The sequence below is a fragment of the Prionailurus viverrinus genome, chromosome X (genome assembly GCF_022837055.1).
Source record: "Prionailurus viverrinus isolate Anna chromosome X, UM_Priviv_1.0, whole genome shotgun sequence".
Classification (NCBI taxonomy): domain Eukaryota; kingdom Metazoa; phylum Chordata; class Mammalia; order Carnivora; family Felidae; genus Prionailurus; species Prionailurus viverrinus.
The window spans coordinates 64,917,418-64,944,327 of NC_062579.1; the positions used below are offsets into that span (position 1 = coordinate 64,917,418).

At 34.3% G+C, this 26,910-nt stretch overlaps 1 protein-coding gene and 1 non-coding gene across 2 annotated transcripts in view; one reads left to right on the forward strand and one right to left on the reverse strand.

Annotated features, from left to right (window-relative positions):
• Positions 1-26,910, forward strand: part of DACH2 (dachshund family transcription factor 2) — an 813,312-nt gene that overhangs the window by 550,045 nt on the left and 236,357 nt on the right. The gene's annotated exons all lie outside the window — the stretch shown is intronic.
• Positions 8,282-8,387, reverse strand: LOC125157962 (U6 spliceosomal RNA). Its single transcript, XR_007149102.1, has one exon. It is a non-coding gene; the product is annotated as a U6 spliceosomal RNA (small nuclear RNA).

Sequence of the window (26,910 nt, forward strand, 5' to 3'; positions counted from 1 at the left end):
CAACGTTTATTTATTTTTGGGACAGAGAGAGACAGAGCATGAACGGGGGAGGGGCAGAGAGACAGGGAGACACAGAATCGGAAACAGGCTCCAGGCTCTGAGCCATCAGCCCAGAGCCTGACGCGGGGCTCGAACTCACAGACCGCAAGATCGTGACCTGGCTGAAGTCGGACGCTTAACCGACTGCGCCACCCAGGCGCCCCTGTCAGATTTTTAATAAGCTACTATAACTAATATAATTCTATAGCCTTTTGATAGCAATATCTCTATTATTTACAATCTCAATCTGCTGTCTTCCTCAATCATTTTTCAATAATTTAAATCTTATTTATAAATAATTTGATAAAATTACCTTTTGGCATATTTTATGGATATTTTATATATAGGATTTTAAAAAACTATTTTTAGATTTACAGAAATACTGCAAAGATAATGAGTGCTTCTTTATACTCACACCCAGTTTGTCCTATTAGTGACATCTTACATCACTATAGTATAAACAAAAATTTTTGAAGCAACATTGATACATTATTATAACTAAAATCCACTCTTTTTATTTCTTTAAGTTTTTTAAATATTTATTTTGAGAGAGAGAGACAGACAGAGTGCAAGAAGGGGAGTGGCAGAAAGTGAGGGAGACACAGAATCTGAAGCAGGCTCCAGGCTCCAAGCTCTGAGCTGTCAGCACGGAGCCTGACAAGGGGCTGGAACTCATAAGCTATGAGGTCACGACCTGAGCTGAAGTTGGACACTTAACCAACTGAGCCTACCAGGCACCAAAACCAATTCTTAATTCATATTGCCTTAGTTTTTAATTCAGATTTATTTTGTCTTATCATTTCAAGAATGTCATATAATTGGAATCATGGAGCATCCAGCCTTTTCAAACCAGCTTCTTTTAGTTAGCAATGTGCATTTAAAACTAAATTTAAATGTGCATTTAAAACTAAAAATTAAATGTGTGGATTGACAGCTTATTCCTTTTAATTTCCAAATAGCACTCCATTCTATAGATATATCACAATTTACCTAGTCACCTAGAGAAGAACAACTTGGTTGCTTCCAATTTTTGGTAAGTATGAATAAAGCTCTATAAACATTGTCATGCAGAGTTTTTTTTTAAAGTTTCACTTCACTTGGGTAAATACCAAGGAGCATGAGTACTGAGTTGTATGGTATGTTTAGTTTTACACCAAGTTACCATGCTGTTTTTCAAAGCAGATGCACCCTTTTGCATTTGCATTGGACATGTTAGAGTACTCTAGTTTCTCTTCAGTGGTGCAAGCATTTGGTACTGTCAATATATATATTTTAAACATATTTGTTTTTCAATATGTGTAGTGGAATCTAATTTTGGATTTAATTTGCATTTCTCTAATTGATAATGACACTGATCAACTTTTCATGTATTATTTTTAAGAGTGTTTTAATCATGAACAGATGTTGAATTTTTTCAAATGCTTTTTCTGTGTCTAGTGAGATGATCCTAAGAATTTTTTTTTTAATTTTGTTCTGTTAATTTAATGTATCTTATTTATTAGTTTGCATGTATTGAACTATCTTTCCATCCCAGGGACGAATCTCTCTCTCTTTTTTTTTTAATATATGAAATTCATTGTCAAATTGGTTTCCATACAACACCCAGTGCTCATCCCAAAAGGTGCCCTCCTCAATACCCATCACCCACCCTCTCCTCCCTCCCACCCCGCATCAACCCTCAGTTTGTTCTCAGTTTTCAAGAGTCTCTTATGCTTTGGCTCTCTTCCACTCTAACCTCTTTTTTTTTTCTTCCCCTCCCCCATGGGTTTATGTTAAGTTTCTCAGGATCCACATAAGAGTGAAACCATATGGTATCTGTATTGCTCTGTATGGCTTATTTCACTTAGCCTAACACTCTCCAGTTCCATCCACGTGGCTACAAAGGACCATATTTCATTCTTTCTCACTGCCACGTAGTACTCCATAGTGTATATAAACCACAATTTCTTTATCCATTCATCAGTTGATGGACATTTAGGCTCTTTCCATAATTTGGCAATTGTTGAGAGTGCTGCCATAAACATTGGACGACAAGTGCCCCTATGCATCAGTACTCCTATATCCCTTGGGGAAATTCCTAGCAGCGCTACTGCTGGGTCATAGGGTAGGTCTATCTTTAATTTTTTTAGGAACTTCCACACTGTTTTCCAGAGTGGCTGCACCAGTTTGCATTCCCACCAACAGTGCAAGAGGGTTCCCATTTCTCCACATCCCCTCAGCATCTATAGTCTCCTGATTTGTTCATTTTGGCCACTGACTGGCGTGAGGTGATATCTGAGTGTGGTTTTGATTTGTATTTCCCTGATGAGGAGGGACGTTGAGCATCTTTTCATGTGCCTGTTCGCCATCCGGATGTCTTCTTTAGAGAATTGTCTATTCATGTTTTCTGCCCACTTCTTCACTGGGTTATTTGTTTTTCGGGTGTGGAGTTTGGTGAGCTCTTTATAGATTTTGGATACTAGCCATTTGTCCAATATGTCATTTGCAAATATCTTTTCCCATTCCGTTGGTTGCCTTTTAGTTTTGTTGGTTGTTTCCTTTGCTGTGCAGAAGTTTTTAGCTTCATAAGGTCCCAGTAGTTCATTTTTGCTTTGAATTCCCTTGCCTTTGGGGGTGTGTCAAGTAAGAAATTGCTGCGGCTGAGGTTTGAGAGGTCTTTTTATGCTTTCTACTCTAGGGTCTTGATGGTTTCCTGTCTCACATTCAGGTCCTTTATCCATTTTGACTTTATTTTTGTGAATGGTGTAAGAAAGTGGCCTACTTTCATTCTTCTGCATGTTGCTGTCCAGTTCTCCCAGCACCATTTGTTAAAGAGACTGTTTTTTTTTCCGTTGGATATTCTTTCCTGCTTTGTCAAAGATTAGTTGGACATACTTTTGTGGGTCTAGTTCTGGGGTTTTTATTCTATTCCATTGGTCTATGTGTCTGTTTTTGTGCCAATACCATGCTGTCTTGATGATGACAGCTTTATAGTAGAGGCTAAAGTCTGGGATTGTGATGCCTCCTGCTTTGGTCTTCTTCAAAATTAGTTTGGCTATTCAGGGCCTTTTGTGGTTCCATATGAATTTTAGGATTGCTTGTTCTAGCTTCGAGAAGAATGCTGGTGCAATTTTGATTGGTATTGCATTGAATGTGTAGATAGATTTGGGCAGTATTCACATTTTGACAATATTTATTCTTCCAACCCATGAGCACGGAATGTTTTCCATTTCTTTATATCTTCTTCAGTTTCCTTCATAAGCTTTCTATAGTTTTCAGCATACAGATCTTTTACATCTTTGGTTAGATTTATTCCTAGGTGTTTTATGCTTCTTGGTGCAATTGTGAATGGGATCAGTTTCTTTATTTGTCTTTCTGTTGCTTCATTGTTAGTGTACAAGAATGCAACTGATTTCTGCACATTGATTTTGTATCCTGCAACTTTGCTGAATTCATGAATCATTTCTAGTAGACTTTTGGTGGAGTCTATTGCATTTTCCATGTATAATGTCATGTCATCTGCAAAAAGTGAAAGCTTGACTTCATCTTTGCCAATTTTGATGCCTTTGATTTCCTTGTGTTGTCTGATTGCTGATGCTAGCACTTCCAACACTATGTTAAACAACAGCGGTGAGAGTGGACATCCCTGTCGTGTTCCTGATCTCAGGGAGAAAGCTCTCAGTTTTCCCCCATTGAGGATGATATTAGCTGTGGGCTTTTCATAAATGGCTTTTATGATGTTTAGGTATGTTCCTTCTATCCCGACTTTCTCAAGGGTTTTTATTAAGAAAGTTGCTGAATTTTGTCAAATGCTTTTTCTGCATCGATTGACAGGATCATATGGTTCTTATCTTTTCTTTGATTAATGTGATGTATCACGTTGATTGATTTGCAAATGTTGAACCAGCCCTGCATCCCAGGAATGAATCCCACTTGATCATGGTGAATAATTCTTTTTATAAGCTGTTGAATTCGATTTGCTAGTATCTTATTGAGAATTTTTGCATCCATGTTCATCAGGGATATTGGCCTGTAGTTCTCTTTTTTTAATGGGTCTCTGTCTAGTTTAGGAATCAAAGTAATGCTGGCTTCATAGAATGAGTCTGGAAGTTTTCCTTCCCTTTCTATTTTTTTGGAACAGCTTGAGACGGATAGGTATTATCTTTGCTTTAAATGTCTGGTAGAATTCCCCAGGGAAGCCGTCTGGTCCTGGACTCTTATTTGCTGGGAAATTTTTGGTAACTGATTCAATTTCTTCGCTGGTTATGGGTCTGTTCAAGCTTTCTATTTCCTCCTGATTGAGATTTGGATGTGTGTGGGTGTTTAGGAATTGTCCATTTCTTCCAGGTTGTCCAGTTTTTTGGCATATAATTTTTCATAGTATTCCCTGATAATTGCTTGTATCTCTGAGGGATTGGTTGTAATAATTCCATTTTCATTCATGATTTTATCTATTTAGATCATCTCACTTTTCTTTTTGAGAAGCCTGGCTAGAGGTTTGTCAATTTTGTTTATTTTTTCAAAAAACCAGCTCTTGGTCTCATTTATCTGCTCTACAGTTTTTTTTAGACTCTATATTGTTTATTTCTGCTCTGATCTTTATTATTTCTCTTCTTCTACTGGGTTTAGGCTGTCTTTGCTGCTCTGCTTCTATTTCTTTAGGTGTGCTGTTAGATTTTGTATTTGGGATTTTTCTTGTTTCTTGAGATAGGCCTGGATTGCAATGTATTTTCCTCTCAGGACTGCCTTTGCTGCATCCCAAAGCATTTGGATTGTTGTATTTTAGTTTTCATTTGTTTCCATACATTTTTTAATTTCCTCTCTAATTTCCTGGTTGATGGATTCATTCTTTAGTAGGGTGTTCTTTAGCCTCCATGCTTTTGGAGGTTTTCAAGACTTTTTCCTGTGGTTGATTTCAAGCTTCATAGCATTGTCGTCTGAAAGTATGCCTGGTATGATTTCAATTCTTGTATACTTATGATGGCTGTTTTGTGACCCAGTGTGTGATCTATCTTGGAGAATTCCATGTGCAGTCGAGAAGAAAGTCTATTCTGTTGCTTTGGGATGCCGAGTTCTAAATATATCTGTCAAGTCCATCTGATCCAATGTATCATTCAGGGCCCTGTTTCTTTATTGATCCTGTGTCTCAGTGATCTATCCATTGTTGTAAGTGGGGTATTAAAGTCCCCTGAAATTACCACTTCTTGTCAATAATGTTGCTTATGTTTGTGAGTAATTGTTTTATATATTAGGGGGCTCCCGTATTCGGCGCATGGACATTTATAATTGTTAGTTCTTCTTGATGGATAGACCCTGTAATTATTATATAATGCCCTTCTTCATCTCTTGTTATAGCCTTTAATTTAAAGTCTACTTTCTTTGATATAAGTATGGCTACTCCAGCTTTCTTTTGACTTCCAGTAGCATGATAGATAGTTCTCCATCCCAGGGATGAATCTCAATTGATCATGGATAATAACTCTTCTAATGTGCTGTTGAATTTGGTTTGCTAGTATTTTCTTGAGAATTTTTGTACATATAATCACCAGCAATATTGTCCTGAAGTTATTTTTCTTGTAGTATCCTTTTCTGGCTCTGGTATCAGGGTATTTGTGGACTTTATCTTTCTTGACTTATTTAACTGGATAGGATCCCCAATATTATGTTAAATAGTAGTGGCAAGAGTAGGCATCTTTGCAGTGCTCTTGTTAGGGAAGTATTCATTCTTTTGTTGTCAAGTGTGATGTTAATTAAGATTTTTGTAGTGTCCCTTATCAGACAGAGGAAGTTACTTTCTATTCCTATATTGCGGAGAATTTTTACCATGTTTGAATATTGGTTTTGTCAAATTCTTTATTCCAGAATTTAATAAGATCATTTGTTTTTTTCTTCTTTAGACAGCTGATGTAATGAAATACATTGATAGATTTTCAAACACTAAAACAGCCTTGTAGCCCTGGAATAAACTTCAGTTGGGTGTATAATTTTTTTTTTATATATACCTGAATTCTATTTGTCAATATGTTCTTAAAGATTTGTGTATCTGCATTGGTGAGGGAAATTCATCAGTAATTTTCTTTTTTTGCAAAATCTTTGTTTTGACATTATGTTAATGTTTGCCTTTCAGAATGAAACAGGAAGTGTTTCCTTCTCTTCTGTAATAAATGTGTAGAATTACTGCTGTTTTTTATTTAAATGTTTGATAAAATTCTCCATTGAAATCATATGGGCCTAGAAATTTATTTTCGGGGAACTCATTTTCAATGTTTAGAGGAGTATACTGTCTGCAAACTATCTGTATCAGTTTGGGTGAATTTTGGAGGCCTGTAGTTTTCAAGGTATTGGTCACTGTATTATGAATTGTTGAATTTATGTGCATAGAGTTGTTTGTATTAGTCCATTATTATTTTTTGAAGTCTTCAAGTATGTATGGTATTCTCTTTCACTCCTAATATTTGTGTCTTCTTTCCGTTTATCTTTTTCATTGCTTTATGATTTTCCAATTTATTCATCCTTTAAAAAAGAGCTTTTGTTTTCATTGGTTTTTTTCTACTTTTCTGTTTTCACTTTTATTTTTACATGATCCTCCCTTCTGCTTTATTTTTCTCTTCTTTTCCTAGATTCTTAAAGTGAAAACATAAATTGTTAATTTCGAACCTTGTTTCTTTTCTAATATAAGCATTTATTGCAATAATTTTCCTTTCAGCATTTTTTAACAAAGTCCTGCAAATTTTCGTGTGTTGTATTTGTATTTTTGTTCAACTCAAAATATTTTTTAAAAATATTGATATTTTATCTTTGATCCATGGATTTTAAAAATATGTTGTTTAATTTATAAGTGATTGGAGATTTTCCTATGAATTTTCTCATTTATTCCTAGTTTGATTCAATATTGATGGATCATATTTGTCTAATTATTTAAAGCTGTTTGTTTTATGACCCAGTATATGTTGTATAATGACAAATGTTCTATTTATACCTTAAAAGTTTGTGTTTGTTGCTGTTGCAGAGTGGGAGTTCTATGAATGTCAGTCAAATCCAGTAGGTTGATAGCATTGTTTAGTTTTTCTATATTCTTGCTGATTTCTTTCTTCTTGTTCTATTAATTATTAAGAAATAAATATTAAAGTTTTGATATAGAGAAACTTTTCCATCATAAAGTTTGTTTTATTATCTCCATTATATATGTATGTATATATATATATGTATATATATATGGCACAAACACACATATTGCATCTATATACAGAGAAAAGCCCATTAAAGAATGCTACACTTTTTGCTTTCATTTGTCAATCCTATTTAAAAAGACCCAAGACCAGAATAATTGTCTATTATATTTTGCTAGATATTTATCATTTGTTATTCTTCCTTCGTTCTTGGTATTTCCAGTTTCTTTCTGTTGAAATTGCCCTGAAAAATTTCTTTTAGCTATTCTTTTGGAGCTGGTGTACTGGAAATATTCTTCTTAATTTTTATTTATCTGAAAACATCTTTTTAAAAGTATTAAATACAATTTATTGTCAAATTTGTTTCCATACATCACCCAGTGCTCATCCCAACATGTGCCCTCCTCTATGTCCATCACCCACTCTCCCTTGTCCCCTACCCCCCATCAACCTTCAGTTTGTTCTCAGTATTTAAGAGTCTCTTATGGATTGTCACCTTCCCTCTCTGTAAATTTTTCCACCTTCCCCTCCCCCATGGTCCTCTGTTAAGCTTCTCAGGATCCACTTATGAGTCAAAACATATGACATCTGTCTTTCTCTGCCTGACTTATTTCACTTAACATAATACCCTCCAGTTCCATCTACATTGCTTCAAATGGCCAGATTTCATTCTTTCTGATTTCCAAGTAGTATTCCATTGTATATATAAACCAAAATATCTTTATCCGTTCATCCGTTGATGAACATTTAGGGTCTTTCCATAATTTAGCTATTGTTGAAAGTGCTGCTATAAACATTGTGATACCAGTGCCCCTATTCATCAGCACTCCTGTATCCCTTGGGTAAATTCCTAGCAGTGGTATTGCTTTGTGATAGGGTAGATCGAGTTTTAATTTTTTGAGGAACCTCCACACTGTTTTCCAGAACAGCTGCACCAGTTTGCATTCCCACCAACAGTGCAAGAGAGCTCCAGTTTCTCCACATCCTCTCCAGCATCGATAGTCTCCTGATGTATTCATTTTAGCCACTCTGACTGGAATTAGGTAGTATCTCAGTGTGGTTTTTATTTGTATTTCCCTGAGGAGGAGTGACATAAAAATATGGAATGCTTCACGAATTTTCATGTCATCCTTGCACAGGGCCATGCTAATATTCTCTGTATCATTCCAATTTTAGTATATATGCTGCCAAAGTGAGTACTGAAAACATCTTTATTTTACCTTTAGTGAAAGATATTTTAAGTGGATATAGAACTGTGGGTTGAGAGTATTTTTTTTTCTTTCAGTGCTTATAAATGTGCCACTTCATTAAGCTCTTCACAGCTTCTGATAAGAATGCCATGGTCATTCAAACAGTTGTTCTTGTTTAGGTAATGCATAGTTTTTGTTTTACTGCTTTTAAGATTTCTCATAGTCTTTTATTTTCAGTAGTTTGATTATGATGTGCCTGAATTTCTTTGGGTTTATCATGTTTGAAGTTTACTAAGCTTCTTTAATCAGGAGGTTTATGTATTGTGACAAATTCAGGAAGCTTTCAGCCACTATTTCTTCAGCACTGCTCATATTCTTTTCTGTAGGACTCAAATTATATGACTATTGCAACTTTTTGTTATTATTCCACAGAGCTCTCAGGTTCTGCTCAATTTTTTAAAACTTCTTTATTGGTTGTTGAGATTGGATAATTTTAATGGTCTAACTTAAAGTTCACAACTTTTTCCTTTGAAATCTCCATTCTCCTATTGAGGCTATCCAGTGAGTTTAAAACTTTTGTTATTATATTTTTAAGTTCTAAAATTTCCATTTGGTTTTTATATACATCTTTTATCTCTTTTCTAATGTTTGTGTTTTTGCATTGTTTCGAGAGTATTTATGATAATTTTGTTGGAGGGATTTTATAATTTCTGCTTAAACATGTTAAAGAAAGCCAACAACTCTGTGATCTCAGCCTTGGTATCTATTGATTATTGTATTTTTAAGAACTTTATTGAAATATAGTACACCTACAATACGATTAAACCATGCAAACTATACAATTCAATTATTTTTAGTATATTCATAGATTTGTGCAACTCTCACTACAATCTAATTTTAGGAAATTTTTATTATCCCATGAAGAAAATCCTATACCCATTAGGAGCCAATCCTCATTGCCTCTCTTCCCCCATTGTCCTAAGCAATACTTTCTATCACTATAGATTATCCAGTTCTGTACATTCCATGTAAATGGAATAATGTAAATATGTGGTATTTAGCATAATATTTTCAAGACTTTTTCATGATATAGCATATATAGTTACTTTATTTCTTTTTATTGACAAATTACATTGTATGGATATACCTTGTTTTGTTTTCCATTCAGTAGTTGATAAAAATTAGGGCTTTGTTACCACTTTTTGGCCATTATGAATAAAGATTCTGTGAACATTCATGGTCAAATTTGTTAACTATTGCTTTGATTATATCCATCTTAGTGGTGTTACCTCACACTTAAAAATTTATAGGCTATTTTTAAAGTTTATTTATTTATTTATTTAGAGAGAGAGCACAAGCAACGGAGGGAGGGAGGGAGGGAGAGAGAGAGAGAGAGAGAGAGAGAGAGAGAGAGAGAATCCCAAGCAGTCTCCATGCTATCCGTGCAGATCCTGAGGTGGAGCTCATAACGATGAACTGTGAGATCATGACCTGAGCGAAAGTCAAGAGTCAGATGCTTAACTGACTGAACCGACCAGGTACCCATAATCTATAGGGTATTTTTATGCCAGTTTTAGGTTTACAGAGAAGGTGAAGAAAAACTATGGAGGATTCCTTATTTATTTATTTATTTATTTATTTATATTTTTCCAGGAATAGAATTTAGTGATTCTTCACTTACTTGCATGTAACACCCAGTGCTCATCCCAGCAAGTGCCCTTCTTAATGCCCATCACCCATTTAGCCCATCCCCCCACCCAGCACCCTTCCACTAACTCTCAGTTTTTTTTCCTGTATTTAAGTCTTTTATGGTTTGTCTCCCTGTGTTTTTATCTTATTTTTGCTTCCCTTCCCCTAAGTTCATCTGTTTTGTTTCTTAAATTTTACATATGAGAGAAATCACATAATATTGGTCTTTCTCTGAATTACTTATTTTGCATAGCATAATACACTCCAGATCCATCCACATTGTTGCAAAGGACAAGATTTCATTCTTTTCGATTGCCAAGTAATATTCTATTGAATATATATAGCACATCTTCTTTATCCATTCATCTGTTGATGGACATTTGGGCTTTTTCCATAATGTGGCTATTGTAGATAGTGCTGGCATAAACATTGGGGTATTTGTACCCCTTTGAATCAGCATTTTTGTTTCCTTTGGGTAAATACGTATTAGTACAATTCCTGGGGTGTAGGGTAGTTCTATTTTTAACTTTTTGAAGAACATCCATACTGTTTTCCAGAACGGTTGCACCAGTTTTCATTCCCACCAGCAGTGCAAAATCGTTCCCGCTCTGTGCATCCTCACCAATATGTTTCCTGAGTTAATTTTAGCCATTCTGGGAAGTGTGAGGTGGTATCTCATTGTGATTTTGATTTATAGTTCCCTGATGATGAGTGATGTTGAGCATATTTCAATGTATCTGTTAGCCATCTGGATGCCTTATTTGGTAAAGTGTCTATTCATGTCTTTTTTCATATCTTCACTGGAAGATTTGTTTCTTGGGGTGCTGAGTTTGATAAGTTCTTTACAGATTTTGGATAATAGCCCTTTACCTATATGCCATTTGTAGATATCTTCTCCCATTCCATTGGTTGCCTTTTAGTTTTGCTGATTGTTTCCTTCACTGTGCAGAATCTTTTTATCTTGATGAAGTCCCAATAGTTCATTTTTTGGTTTTGTTTCCGTTGCCTCCAGTGACATGTCAAGTAAGAAGTTGCTGCGGCTGAGGTTTCCTGTTTTCTCCTCTAGAATTTTGATGATTTCCTGTCTTACATTTAAATCTTTCATCTATTTTGAATTAATTTTCTGTATGGTACAAGAGAATGGTCCAGGTTCATTCTTCTGCATGTCACTATCAAGTTTTCTGAACATCACTTGCTGAAATACTTTTCTCCATTGGATACTCTTTGCTGCTTTATCAAAGATTGTTGGCCATACATTTATAGGTCCATTTCTAGGTTTTCTACTCAGTTCCATTGATCTATGTGTCTGTTCTTGTGCCAGTACCATACCATCTTGATTATTATAGCTTTGTAATACAGCTTGAAGTCTGGGATTGTGATGCCTCCAGATTTGGTTTTCTTTTTCAGCATTATTTCAACTACTCAGGGCTTTTTCTGGTTCCATACAGATTTTAGAATTGTTTGTTCTAGCTCTGTGAAGAATGCTGATGTTATTTTAATAGGGATTGCATTGAATATGTAGACTGCTTCAGGTAGTATTGACATTTTAGCAATGTTTGTTCTTCCAATCCATGAGCATGGAATGTCTTATTCAATCTCTTTCATAAGCTTTTTATATTTTTCAGTGGATATCTTTTACTTCTTTGGTTAGGTTTATTCCTAGGAATTTTATGTTGTTGTTGTTGTTTTTTTGGTGTAATTGCAAATGGGATTGATTCCTTGATTTCTGTTTCTCCTGCTTCATTATTGGTGTATAGAAATGCAACCAATTTCTGTACATTGATTTTATATTCTGTGATGTTGCTGAAATCATGTATCAGTTTTAGCAGTTTTTTGGTGGAGTTTTCCACATAGAGTATCATGTCCTCTGCCAAGAGTGAAAATTTGACTTCCTCCTTGCTGATTTGGATGCCTTTTATTTCATTTGTTGTCTGATAACTTGGGCTAGGACACTATGTTGAATAACAGTGGAGAAAGTGGACATCCCTGTAATGTTCCTGCACTTAGGGGTAAAGCTCTCAGTTTTTTTCCCCATTGAGGATGATATTAGCTGTGTATCTTTCGTATATGGCCTTTACAAAGTTGAGATATGTTCTTTCTATCCCTACTTTCTTGAGGGTTTTTATCAAGAATGGATGCTGTATTTTGTCAAATGCATTTTCTGCATCTGTTGAGAGGTTCATGTGGTTCATTTTAACTTGACTAGACTCTTTGTTTTAAAAATCTAGTTTGTCTGATATAAGTATGGCTACTCTTTCTTTTGATATCTATTAGCATGATAGATGGTTCTCCATTCTCTTACTTTCAATCCGCAGGTGTCTTTAAAAATGAGTCTCCTTGGGGCGCCTGGGTGGCTTTGTCGGTTGAGCATCCAACTTCAGCTCAGGTCATGATCACATGGTTCGTGGGTTTGAGCCCCACTTTGGGCTCTGTGCTGACAGCTCAGAGCCTGGAGCCTGCTTCAGATTCTGTCTCTCTCTTTATCAAAAAAATAAAATAAAATAAATTAAACATAAAATGAGTTTCCTGTAGGCAGCATATAGGTGGATCTTGTTTTCTTATCCATTTTGTTACCCTTTGTCTTTTGATTGGAGCATTTAGTGCATTTACATGTAGATTGATTATTGAAATATGTGAATTTAGTGCTATTATGTTGCCTGTAGCATTGATGCTTCTGGTGATGTTCTCTGGTCCTTTCTAGTCTTTGTAACTTTTGGTTGTTTTTGCTTTGTTTTGTTTTCTCCACTCAAACCTCCCCTCAAAATTTCTTGCACTGCTGGTTTAGTGGTCATGAATTATTTTTTGTTTTTCTGGGAAACTCTTTATCTTTCCTTCTATTTTGAGTAACAGTCTTGCTGGAAAAGGAATTCTTGGCTTCATGTAATTCCTATTCAGCATGTTCAATATATCCTGCCACTCCCTTCTGGCCTGCCACGTTTCTGCGAACAGATCTTTTGTGGACTTTATCTTTCTTCCCTTGTAGGTTAAGGACTTTTTTCCCCCTTCCTGCTTTCATATTTTTTTCCTTGTCTGTGTATTTTGTAAATTTGGCTATGATATGCCTTGGTGATAGTAGTTTTTCTTTTTCTTTTTCTTTTTTTAATCTAATGGGTGTTCTCTGTGTTCTTGGATTTTGATGTTTGTGTCCTTCCCCAGATTAGGAAAGTTTTCCACTATAATTTGCTCACATAAACCTTCTGCTCCTTTTTGTCTCCTTCACCTTCTGGGACTCCTATGATGCAAATGTTATTCCTCTTTAATAAGTCACTGAGTTCTCCAAGTCTTGTATTGTGATCTTTTTGGCTTTTTTCCCTCTTTTTTATGCTTCAAAATTTTATCTTCAATATTGCTGATTTGCTGCTCTGCTTCATACAACCTTGCTGTCATGGCATCCATTTGAGAGGGCATCTCAGTTATAGGATTTTTAATTTTAGCTTGACTAGATTTTAATACTTTTATCTCTGCAGAAAAGGATTCTCTGGTGTCTTCTATACTTTGTTCAATCCCAGCTAGTATTCTTACAATCATGGTTTTTAATTCTAGTTCAGACATCTTACATATATCTGTGTTGATTAAATCCCTAGCAGTCATTTCTTCCTGTTATTTCCTTTGGGGTGAATTCCTTTGACTTGGCATTTTGGAGGAAGAAAAAATAAATAAGATTAAAAAAACTAAAATTAAAAAAATAAAAAGACAGGGGAACCTGGGTTTCTCAGTCGGTTGAGCGTCCAACTTCGGCTCAGGTCATGATCTCACAGTTTGTGATTTTGAGCCCTGCATTGGGCTCTGTGCTGACAGCTCGGAGCCTGGAGCCTGCTGCAGATTCTGTGTCTCCCTGTTTCTCTGCCCCTCCTATGCTCATGCTCTGTCTCTCTCTGTCTCTCAATAATAAACATTAAAAAATATTTTTTAAAAAATTAAAAAGACAACAAAAAAATCACATAAAAGAAGGTAGATCCTAGGTGTCTTTCAGTCTGCTAGTTCAATGAAGCTTGATAGCATAGAGAAAAAGAGAAAGAAAAGAAAAAAGTTTTTAAAAAGTTAGAAATTAAAAAAATATATATAGAATAAAAATGAATATGATAAAATAATGAAAATAAAACAGACTAAAAAAATTTTTATTACAAATAATGAAAAAAATAAAAAATGAATTTGTTCTTTCTGTATTCAAGAAAGAGAAAGAAAAGAGACAATAATTTAAGCAAAAACAGAAGCAAATAAAATGAACAAACAAATCAACCAGCAAACAGAATGAAACCAAATGAAGTTACTTCCAGTTTCCTCTAGAACTGAAACATTAAAGCACATACTATAGTTCATTCACTAAGCAGGTGGGGGAATTTGTACTGGTGTTCTGGGGGATGTGCCTAGCGGGCACAGTTGGTTGGAGTTTGGTGTAACGTCTCCGTTCTCCACTAGGTGGCTATGCTTAGCTCACTGGGGTGATCTATATATGTGTGGGTATATGCACGTGTGTGGTAGAAGTGAAAATGGTTTCACCAAGCTCTCTAGTCTCTGACTCAGTAACTTCAAGTTCTCACCGACCTGAGATCAAGAACCCCTCATTTGTCCCAGGCCTCTATCCACTCCCCACTTCTATCCTGTCTGTATCCAAGCTGTTTGCCTGCCATGTGCCACCTCCTTACAGAGCTTTATCTCAGATGTGGTTGGTTGTGTTTCAAAACCCCACACTTCAGAGACCCCTGCAGCTTGTACCAATGCCAATCTCTGGAGGAGGGTTTTGCTGAGTATTGGCCACGTGCCAGCTTGCCCCAGAAATCATTCGTGAGATACAACAGCAGACGTTCAGAGATGACAGCAAATCACAACACACAGCTGATGCCAGGCTTTACCGCACTCTGACATCTTTATTCCAATATCAGCAAACATGGCTGCTTTCCAGGGTCTGCTGAGACCTTTGGAGGGAGGAGGCATATGGCCTTTACCAAATGTACTCCAGAAAGGGAAACCACCTCTCCCCATGTGGACCATGGACCCCTCAGAACCCGCTGCCTGCTCCTAGAGATTCACCCTACTTCCTCACCAGAGCACCACCAGGCACTGAGCTCCAGAACTTCATACTCTGCACTCCACTGTTTATAGAATCCTGGTGGTATTGAAACCCTCTCCTTTCTCCCCATCAATGGTTTTGGGGAACAGATTTCTTTTTCAGTTCCCCGTGAGTGTTTTCACTCTTTCTATCTCTTTCTATCCAGCTACTTTTAGGGGAAGTGCTTTTCTTGCATGATCCCAATACGCTGTACTCTCCCCATTTCTCTGCCTTCTCTCTGTGAAAACAGCTCCCTACTCTCCATGGCTTATCTCTCCCTCAATTCACCTCTCCACACCACATACCTGCCAAGTTTTGTGGCTCAAGTTATGCAGATTGTTGTGCTAATCCTTGATCAATATCCTAGGTGTTCAAAATACTTTGGTGCTGATCTCGCTGTATTTCAGGGATGAAACAAGGTCAGGGTCTCCATACTGCTCTGCCATCTTAACTCGTCTCCTATAGAGAGTTCCTTTATACCTCTCTCTTTTCTCACACAGTTTATCCTATTATTAACTTCTTTCATTAGTATGTTATAATTGACAAACCAATATTAATATTTATTTATTATTAAGTAAAGTTCATATTTTATAGTGGGATTCATTCCTGTATTATAGAGTTCTATGATTTTCCACAAATATACATCATATAACTACCATTACAATATCACGCAGAATAGTTTCAGCAACCTAAAAATCTCTATGGTTAATCAATTCACCTCTACTCTTTCCAAAGCTCTGACAACTACTGATCTTCCAGTATCCATAGTTTTGATTTTTTTCAGAATGTTATATAGCTGGAATCAGGCAGTATGTAGTGTTTTAAGCCTGAATTCTTTTACCAAGGTATACGCATTTAAGATGACTTTCTGTCTTTCCATAGCTTGGTATTCATGTATTTTTGTTGGTGAATAATGTGCCCTTGTATGGAGTACTACAGTTTGTTTATCCATACCTATTGAAGGACATCTTGATAGCTTCTAGGTTTCAACAATTAAGAATTATGTTGCTATAAATATTCTCATGCAAGTTTAGGTGTGGACATTAATTTTTAACCTCATTTGGGTAAAAATCAAAGAGCACAATTGTTGGATCATATGGTAAGACTATGTTTCATTTTGTAAGAAACACTCTGTCTTCTAGAGTGCCTGTACCATTTTGCATTCCTACCAGTAAGTGAAGGTGAGTTCTTGTTGCTCCACATCCTTGCCACTGTTCGGCGCTGTGAGTGTTTTGAATGTTGGATATTCTAATAGATGTGGAGGATATACCATTATCATCTTAATTTGCAGTTCCTTCATGATACATGATGTTAATGTTTTCATATGTTTATTTTCTATCTGTACATCTTTGGTTAGTTTCTGCTCAGGTCCTTGGCTGAATTTTTAATCAGGTTGTTTGTTTACTTATTGTCAAGTTTTAGGAATATGTTGTATATTTTGGAAGAAGGCCTTTGAAATATTTTCTCCCCAAATCTGGGATAAATCTGGAAGGTTGCTTTTTTATTTTCTTAAGAGCCTTTCTGGCAAAGAAGAATTTCTTAATTATGATGAAGTCCAAATTATCCATTTTTTTCTTTCACGTATTGTGCTTTTTAATATTGTGTCTAAAATTTCATCACCAAACCCAAGGCAATTTAGATTTTCTCCTATGTGATCTTCTAGTAGCTTTATACATTTGTTTTTCATTTAGGATTATGATCTAATTTTAGTGAAATTTTCGTGAACAGTTTAAGATTTGAGTCTAGATTCAATTTTATTTTATTTTCTGCATATGGATGTCCAGCTATTCTAGTACCATTGTTGAAAACCAGATCAGTTGACTATATGTGAGTTTATATCTGGGCTCTCTACTCTGTTCCATTGATCCGTTTGTCTCTTCTTTCACCAAAATAACACTATCTTGATTGCTGTAACTTTATAGTAAGTTTTAAAGTAGGGTAGTGTCAGTCCTTTGACCTTGTTATAATTTTTAATATCATATTGCCTATTCTGGGGCTTTTGCATTTCAATATAATCTTTAGAATGAGTTTGTTGATTCCACAAAATAACTTCCTCGTAGTTTCATTGGGATTGTGTTGATTTTATAGATCAAGTTGGGAAGAATGAACATTTTAATAACAATGAATTTTTGACCCATCAACAAGGAATATCTCTTCATTTATTTAAACCTATTTTGATTTCAATCATCAACGTTTTCTTGTTTACCTCCTATATTTCTCACACATAAGTTAGATTTATACCTAAATATTTTTACGGTTTTGCCGCTGATATAAATGAAGTTTTGTTTTTAATTTCAAATTGCAATTGTTCATTGTTAGTATGTAGGAAAGCAATTGACTTTTCTATATTAATTTTTTGTTCTGTAACCTTGCTATAATCACTTATCAGTTCCTTGAGTTAGTTTGCTGATTATTTGGGTTTTTCTGTATAAAAAATCCGATCATTTACAAACAGTTTTATTTTTTATTTTCCCAATTTGTATACCTTGCATTTCCTTTTCTTACTCGTTTTGCTAGGATGGTTCAGTATGACGTTGAAGAAGAGTAGTGATAGGGGACATTACTGCCTTATTCTTTTTTTCAGCAGAAAAACATTTACTTTGTTACCATTAATTATAATGTTAGCTGTAGGATTTTTGTGGATATTCTTTATCAATTTGAGAAAGTTCTCCCTCTAATCCTAATTTAATGAGAGTTTCTATTATGAATATGTACTGGATTCTGTCAAATGATTTTTCTGTATCTATTTATATGATCATACAATTCTTCTTCTTTATTATCCTTTAAATGTGATGGATTACATTAAATTATTTTCCTATGTTGAATCAAACTTGCATATCTGGAAGTGAGAGTTTCACTTGATTTTGGTGTATAATTTTTTAATACATTGTTTCATACAATTTGCTAATATTTTGTTTAGAACTTTTGCATCTATATTTATGAAAGGTATTCATCTGTAATTTTATTTCTTTGAATGTTTTTGTCTGATTTGGTATTTTTCAATGATGCCCTCCTAGAATTAATTAGAAAATATTCCTTCTGCTTCTATTTTCTTTAAAAGATTGTAGAGAAAATGGTGTAATTTCTTCTTTAAATGTTTCTTTGCATTCCGCAGTGTACCCATCTGGGCCTAGTGCTATCTGTTTTAGGAAGTTATTAATTTTTGATTCAATGTCTTTAATAGGACCTACTTACATTATTAATTTCTTCTTGTGTGACTTGTGGCAGTTTGTCTTTCTAGTTCTATTTCATGTATGTTATCAAATTTGTCAGTAGAGTCTTTTTTAATATTCCTTTACTTTTTAATGTTTATAGGATTAGCAGTGATGACTTCTTTCATATCTGATATTAGTAATTCATGTCCTTTCTCTTTTTTTAGCCTTATTACAAGTTTATTAATTTTATTGATCTTTTCAAGTAATCAGATTTAGTTTCATTGACTTTCTGTTTTCAATTGTTCTAATCTTACTATTACTTTCCTTCAGCTTTCTTCGGATTTAATTTCATCCTTTTTTTTCTATGCTCCAAAGGTAGAAGTTTGGATAATTTATTTTATTTTTTTCTTCTTTGTAATATATTCATGCAATTCTATAGGTTTCCCTCTAAGCCTTCCTTACTGTGTTCATCATATTCCACAAATTTTGATAAATTATATTTTCACTTTTATGTTGTTTAAATATTTTAAATTAATCGTGGATTACTTTGATCCATGTGTGATGGAGAAGTTTACTATTTAATTTATATGTATTGGGGTTTTATAGGTATCTTTGTGTTATTGATATCCTGTTCAATTTCACTGGGATCAGAGAGCATACTTTATATGATTTGTATTCTTTTATATTTGCTAAGGCATGTTTTATGGCCCAGAATGTGGTCAGTTTTGAAGAATGCTCAAAATAGTTTAAGAAGGTGTGTATTCTGTTATTACTGGATGAAGAATATGTAAATGCCAATTAGATCCAGTTGATTGATAGTGCTATTCAGTTCAACTCTGTCCTTGCTGATTTTCACCTGCTGAATTAATCTGTTAATTAATGACACAGGGGTGTTGAAGTCTCCAACTATAATAGTGGATTAATTTTTTTCTACTTGAAGTTCTACCAGTTTTTGCCTCAGTTGATGTTTGTTGTTGGGCACATTCTCCTTAAGGATTACTAAGTACTTTTGGAGAATTTACCTCTTTATCATTATGTAATGCCCCTCTTTGTACGTGACAATTTTCCTTGTTCTAAAGTCTGGTGTATTTGAAGTTAATGAGATGACTCCAGTTTTCTTTTTGACTGTTGTTACCATGGTATGTCTTTTTCCATCTCTTTTAATCTATCTGTGTTTTTATATTTAAAATGGTTTATAATAGCATATAATTGGTTGCTGCTTTTTTAACCATTTTTATAGTTTCTTTTAATTGATTTATTTAGATAATCAATATTGAAAAGTGATTATTAATATATTTGGATTAATATCTATAATATTTATAACTATTTTATATCCATTACCCTTATTATTTGATTCTACTTTTCACTCTCATTCATTTTCTGCCTCTCTGGTTTTAGCTGAGCATTTCTTGATTCCATTTTGTCTTCTCTTTTACATTCCAATTACATTTTTATTTTGATATTTTTGTGGTTGTCCTAGAATTTGCAATATGCATCTATGACTAATCCAAGTCCATTTTTCAATAATACTGCATTAAATAAGTTACAGTTAGTACAGTTACCTTATAACAGAGAATTCCCAATACCTCTCTCTTGCCTTTTACAATATTACTGTCAATCAATTTGCTTATCCTTACAAATTGCCAAATTCACTGTTGCTATTACTATTTTGAAAATACTGTTAACTACTAAATCAATTAAGGGTAAGGAAAATACAAGATCTTGTATTACCTTCATTTATTCCTTGTCTAATACTCTTCTTTACTTCATGTAGATCCAGATTTTAGAGATGCATCATTTCCTTTCATTGAGAAGACTTTTCTTTAACATTTTTTATGCATGGCTGGTCTATTAATAAAAAAAAAATTCCCTAAATTTGTGTTTTTTTGACAAAATATTTTTTACTTACTTTTGAAGAATAGTGTCACTTGGAAAAGAATTATAGATTGGTGTTTTATTTTTTTCTTTCCATACATAAATATTGTACTTTACTCTCTTCTTTCTTGCATGGGTTTTGAAGAAATACATATGTAAATCTTGATATTGCTCCTCAATAGGTATTTTACCTCCCTCCCTGCTTTCTTCTTTTATGATTTTCTGTTTGATTTTGATTTTCTGGAGTTTGACTCTCTTATGCCTAATTGATTACGTGTGTGTGTGTGTATATATGTAATTCACTTGTTCTTGCGTGTTATTTACTTTTTCTGTTAGTACCTTTAGCATATCAATCATAGTTAGTTTTAATTCTCAGCCTGATAATTCCAAAATCTGTCTTATGTAAGTCTCACTTTGATGCTTTCTCTGTCTCTTTATTTAAAAAAATAAAATTTTTATATGAGTATAGTTGACACACAATGTTACATAAGTTTCAAATGTACAGTTTATTGATTTGACAACTTTATACATTGTGCTATGTTCACTACAATTGTAGCTACCATGTGTCCCACTATATCATTATTAAAATACCATTGAGTGTATTTCTTATGCTGTGACTTTTATTCTTGTGATTTATTCTTACATAACTGGAAGTCTGTATTTCCCTCTCTCTTTCACCCATTTTGCTCAACTTCCCACCTCCCTCCCCTCTGGCAACCATCAGTTTTTTCTCTGTATTTATAGGTCTGTCTCTGTTTCTTGTTTGTTTATTCATTTTTTTTAGATTACACTTATGAGTGGAATCATATGGTATTTGTCTTTCTCAGTCTGACTTATTTCACTTAGCATAACATTCTCTAGGTTCATCCATGTTGTCTCAAATGGCACAGAACTGCATTCAACATGTTAAAACCTTAAATAGTGTCTAGACATGAAATTTTTAAAGGGGTAATAGAGGTATTTCCCTTCCCAAGGTCAGTTATTTTCTGGTAAAAGCCCAGTCAATTAGGCTCTGGTAATATACTTTCCCTGAGAGCATTTTTTTTTAACTGAAAGAATAGAATGCTCTGGATGTATCTCAAAATGGGCACTTTTCTCCTCTTCCTGCAGAAAGCATTAATGGATTTTTCTCTGGTTTTCACTGTAAGAACCTGGTAGGACTCTTGGAGGTAAAACCCAGGAAAGTGTAAGCCCCTTCTAAGATTGGCTCTCCCTGATGTTTAACTCTCAAGCTTGTCTAAACTGAGACTTTGGTAATTTGTCAATTACAGTTTAAGTTTTCTATGGTGTTGTTTCTAATGGTAGATTATATTCCTAGGTTTCTGGTCTCATAAGCTGTGATACTGTGTATTCACTTGTAATTTATAATTTTGAGGAAATGTTTCACCCTGTGACTTTAATTCTCTGATGGATCTAAGAAAAAAATCTTCATTTTCAGTTTGTTGAGGTTGTTTTTTTCCTATTGTGAGAATAAGAGTGACAACTTCTAGAAAACTCTTATTGTGGCTGTAAATTGCATTTTCCTGATGGATAATGATGTTAAACATGTTTTCATGTGTTTACTGGCCATATTTATATAATTTGTTAGAGAATTGTCTATTCAGGTCCTTTGCCCATTTCTTAATTGAGCTATTTGTCTTTTAATTTATTGAGTTGCAAGACTTTTAGTTTTTAGAGTATTCATTTTCCACTTTTTAAAAATAATGTTTATTCCTAACTATTGTATTTCTTTTGATTCTATTGGAAATGAATTATTCTTTCAATTTCATGAATTGGTCTTTTTAAGTGTTTATAGAAATACAATTATTTTATGTATTGATTTTTTTATTGTACAACCTTGTAAATCTACTTTACTCAATAGATTTTCTTAAACTGAATTCCCTAAATTCAAGATCGTCTCATCCACAAATATAGATAGTTTTATGTGTTTTTCCCAATCTCATTGCTTTTTATTTCATTTACTTGACTAATTGCTATATAGCTAGATCTTCCTGTACATTTTTAACAGAGGAGGTGATAGCAAACATTCTTTTCTTTATCCTGATCTCAGGGGGAAAGCATTTGGTTTTTCACCATTAATTATGATGTTCTATAAGATTTCATATATGCTCTTTATCAGATTAAGTTCCCTGTATTTTTCTACTTGTGGATGTTTTAAATTTTATTTAATTTTTATTTTTTATTTTTAGTTTTTGCTAAGAAGGGATGTTGTATTTGTCAAATGCTTTTTGTTTCTATTGATACAATGTGCTTTTGTTTTATTATTCTATTGATATGGTATGTTATATTAATTGATCTTTCTATGATAAGCCACTCTTGCATTCCTGAGATAAATTTTAATTGGTCATGGTGTATAATATTTTATGTTTCTGGATTTGTTTTACTAGTATTTTGTTGCGGATATTTGCATCTAGATTCTTTTTTTTTTAAGTTTATTTATTTATTTTTTTGAGAGAGAGACAGAGACAGTGTACGTGGGGGAGGGGCAGAGACAGAAGGGTAGAGAGAGAGAATCCCAAGCAGGTTCTGCACTGTCAGCACAGAGTGTGGTGTGGTGTTTGAACCCATGAACCGTGAGATCATGACCTGAGCCAAAATCAAGAATCAGGTGTTTAACTGACTGAGCCACCCAGGCACCCCTGCATCTAGATTATTAAGATATATTGTTTGTAGTTTTCTTTTGATGTCCTTGTTTGATTTTAATATCAGGATAATACCTTACTCATAGAATGAGCTGGGGTATGTTCTCCCTTCTAGTTTTAGAAAGAGTTTGTGTAGAATTTGTGTTAGTTTATCTTGTAAATCTTGGTAGAATTCTCCAGGGAAGCTATCTGATTCTGGATTTTTCTTTGTGGGAAGTTTAGTAAATAAATCTATTTTCTTGTTATAGATCTATTTACATTTTATATTTCTTCTTGAGTAAATTTTAATAGTTTGTATCTAGGAATTTGTCTATTCAATTAGGCATTTAATTATTTTTATTTCTGTAAGGTCTTTAATATTGTCTTTGCTTTTATTCCTGATTGAATTAAATTCAATCTTCTTTCTTTTTTTGTCAGTCTATCTAAAGTTTTCCAATTTTGTTGATATTTTAAAGAATCAACTTTAAGTTTCCTTGATTTTGTTAAATGTTTATTTATTTTTGACAGAGAAAGCACAAAGGGGGAAGGGGCAGAGAAAGAGGGCAGAAGATCTGAAGTGGGCTCTAGGCTGACAACAGTGAACCCTATGCAGGGGTCAAACTCATGAACCATGAGATCATGACCTGAGCCAAAGTCAGATGCTCAACTGAATGAGCCACCCAGGTGCCCCTCAGTTTCCTTGATTTTGTGTGATGTTTTTATCTTCTCTGTTTCATTTATGTCTACTATAAGCTTTACCATTCTTTTCTAGGTTCATAAAATGGAAGATTAGAGTATTGTTTTGAGATCTTCCCTTTTTGTGGTAAAATACACATAACATGACATTTATTATTTTAACCATGTTAAAGGGTACACTTCAGGAACAGTAAATACCATCACAGTGTTATACAACCACTATGTTGTTCCGGAATATTTTCATCACCCCAAAGTGAAACCCCATACATATTAAACAGTCATCTCTTCATATCTCCTTTACCAGCCACTAGCTTTCTGTCTCTGTGGATTTGCTGGTTATGGAAATTTCATGTAAATGAAGTCATACAATACATGGCCTATTGCACATGTTTCTTTCACTAGTATGATGTTTACACCATAATCCATGGTGCAGCATGTATCAGTATTCATTATTTTCTATGTCTGGAGAATATTCCATTGTATAGATATACCACATTTTGTTTATTCATTTATCACTTGATTGGGCTATTCCTGTCATTAGACTGTTGTGAATAGTATTACTATGAACATTAGTGTACAAGATTTCACTTTAATACCTGCTTTAAATTAAGGTATATACCTAGGAGTTGAATTGCTGGGTCATATGGTAATTCTATTTTTAACTTTTCCAGGAACCACCAAAATGTGTTCCATAATGAATTCACCTTTTTATTTTAATTTGAGTATAGTTGACACAATGTTACATTCGTTTCAGGTATATAACATAGTGATTCAACAACTCTATGTTATGCTGTGCTCACCACTAGTGTAGGTAGCAGCTGTCACCATGCAACACTATTACAATACCATTGACATTTTCTCTGCTGTATCTTTTATTATTGTGACTTATTCATTCCATAACTGGAAGCCTGTATCTCCCACTCACTTTCACCCATTTTTCCCATCTCCCCCATCCTCCTACCTTCAGGCAACCATCAGTTTGTATTATGTTTTTATAGTTCTGACTCTGCTTTGTGTTTATTTATTCCTTTGTTTTGTTTTTCAGATTTCACATATAACTGAAAACATATTGTACTTATATTTCTCTGACTTATTCCACCTAGCATAATACCCTCTATGTCTCAAGTGGCAAGATCTCATCCTTATTTTTTTTTATTTTTTAATGTTTATTTTTGAGAGAGACAGAAAGTGAGTGGAGAAGGGGCAGAGAGAGAGAGGGAAACACAGAATATGAAACAGGCTCCAGGCTCTGAACTCTCAGCACAGAGCCTGATGCAGGGCTCAAACTTGGAAATGGAGAGATCATGACCTAGGCTGAAGTCAGATGCTCAACTGACCGAGGCACCCGGGCGTCCCAGATCTCATCCTTTTTTAATGGCTGTGTATATTCCATCGTGTGTGTGTGTGTGTGTGTGTGTGTGTGTGTGCGTGTTTACATCTTCTTTATCCATTCATATATTGATGAGCACTTGGGTTGCTTCCATATCTTGGTTATTATAAATAATGCTGCAATAAACATAGGGTGCATGTGTATTTTTAAATTAGCTTTTTTTCCCATTTTTTGGTAGGTAAATACCCAATACTGGAATTTGGGGGTAATATAGCATGTCTACTTTCAATTTTTTGAGGTACCTCCACACTGATTTTCATAACAGCTGTACCAATTTACATCCCCATCAACAGTATGCATGGGTTCCTTTTTCTCCACGTTCTCACCAATACTTGTTATTTCTAGGTTTTAAAGTTTATTTATTTTATTTTGAGAAAGAGACAGAGAGAGTGTGTGCAGGGTAGGCGCAGAGCGACAGTGAGAGAGAGAATATCAAGTAGGCTCTGTGCTCTTAACACAGAGCCAAACATGGGGTTTGATCTCACAAATGGTAAGATCATGACCTGAACTGAAATCAAGTGTTGGATGCTTAGCCAACTGAGCCACCCAGGTACCCCTCTAGATTTTTTATTACCAACCATTCTGACAGGTTTAAGGTGATATGTCCTTGTGGTTTTGATTTACATTTCCCTGATGATTAGTAATGTTGAGCATCTTTTCATGTGTCCATTGGCCATCTGTATGTCTTCTTTGGGAAAATATTTATTCAGGCCCTCTGACTATTTTTAAATTGGATTATTTGTGGTTTTGGTGTTGCATTTTGTAAGTTCTTTATATATTTTGAATATTAACCCTTTATGAGATATGACATTTGTAAATATCTTTTCCTGTTTAGTAAGTTTTTTTTTTCTGTTGATGGTTTCCGTCTTTGTGCAAGTTTTTATTTTGTGTAGTCCCAAAAGATTATTTTTGCTTTCGTTTTTCTTGCTTTAGGAGACAGATCTAGAAAGATGTTGCTAATGCTGATGTTGAGAATATTACTACCTACATTCTCTTCTAAAAAATTTTATTGTTTCAGATCTCACATTTAGATCTTTAATCCATTTTGTATTTATTTTTGTGTTTGGTCTAAGAAAGTGGTCCAGTTTTATTCTTTTGCATGTAGCTGTTCAGTTTTCTTAGCACTATTTATTATAGATACTGTATTTTCCTAATTGTACATTCTAGTCTCTATCGTAGATTGACTGTTAAAGTGTGGCTTTATTTCTGTACCCTCTATTCTATTCCATTGATACAAGAGTCTATTTTTGTGTCAGTACTATTCTGTTTTTGATTACCACAGCTTTGTAGTATATCCTAAAATTTGAGATTGTTATATCTCTATTTTTTTTTTCTTTTTCAAGATTGTTTTGGCTATTTGGGTCTTTTGTAGCTCCACAGAAGTTTTATGATTATTTGTTCTACTTCTGTGAAAAATACTTTTTTGTGTGTTTTGATAGAGATTGCATTGAATCTGTGGATTGCTTTGGGTTGTATGGACATTTTAATATTAACTGCACCATTTTACAGCCCTACTAAAAATGTATGCATGTTCTAATTTCTTGACATGCTAGCTACCACTTATTTAATGCATTTTTTTCCTTGTTCTGGCCATCCTTGTGGGTGTGAAGTGGTATTTCATTGTGGTTTTGGTTTATTTTTACTAATGACTAATGACATTGAGCATTTTTTTCGTGCTTAATGGCTGTTTGCATGTCTATTTTGAGAAATGTATGTTCAATGCCTTTGTCTATTATTTGTTTTTTGTTTTTATTTTTTAAATTTTATGTATTATTGAAAGACAGAGAGAGTGAGTGTATGCAAGCATGGAGGGGCAGAGAGAGAAAGAGGGAGACAGAGGAACTGAAGTGGGCTTTGAACTGACAGCCCTGATGTGGGGCTTGAACTGATGAATCATGAGATTATGACCTGAGCCGAAGTCAAACATTTAATGGATTGAGCCACCCTGGTGCCCCTAATAGTCTGTTTTTTAATTGTACGAGTTTATATATTCTGGATACTAGGTTCACATCAACTTTATGACTTGTAAATATTTTCTCCTGTTCTGAGTTGTCTTT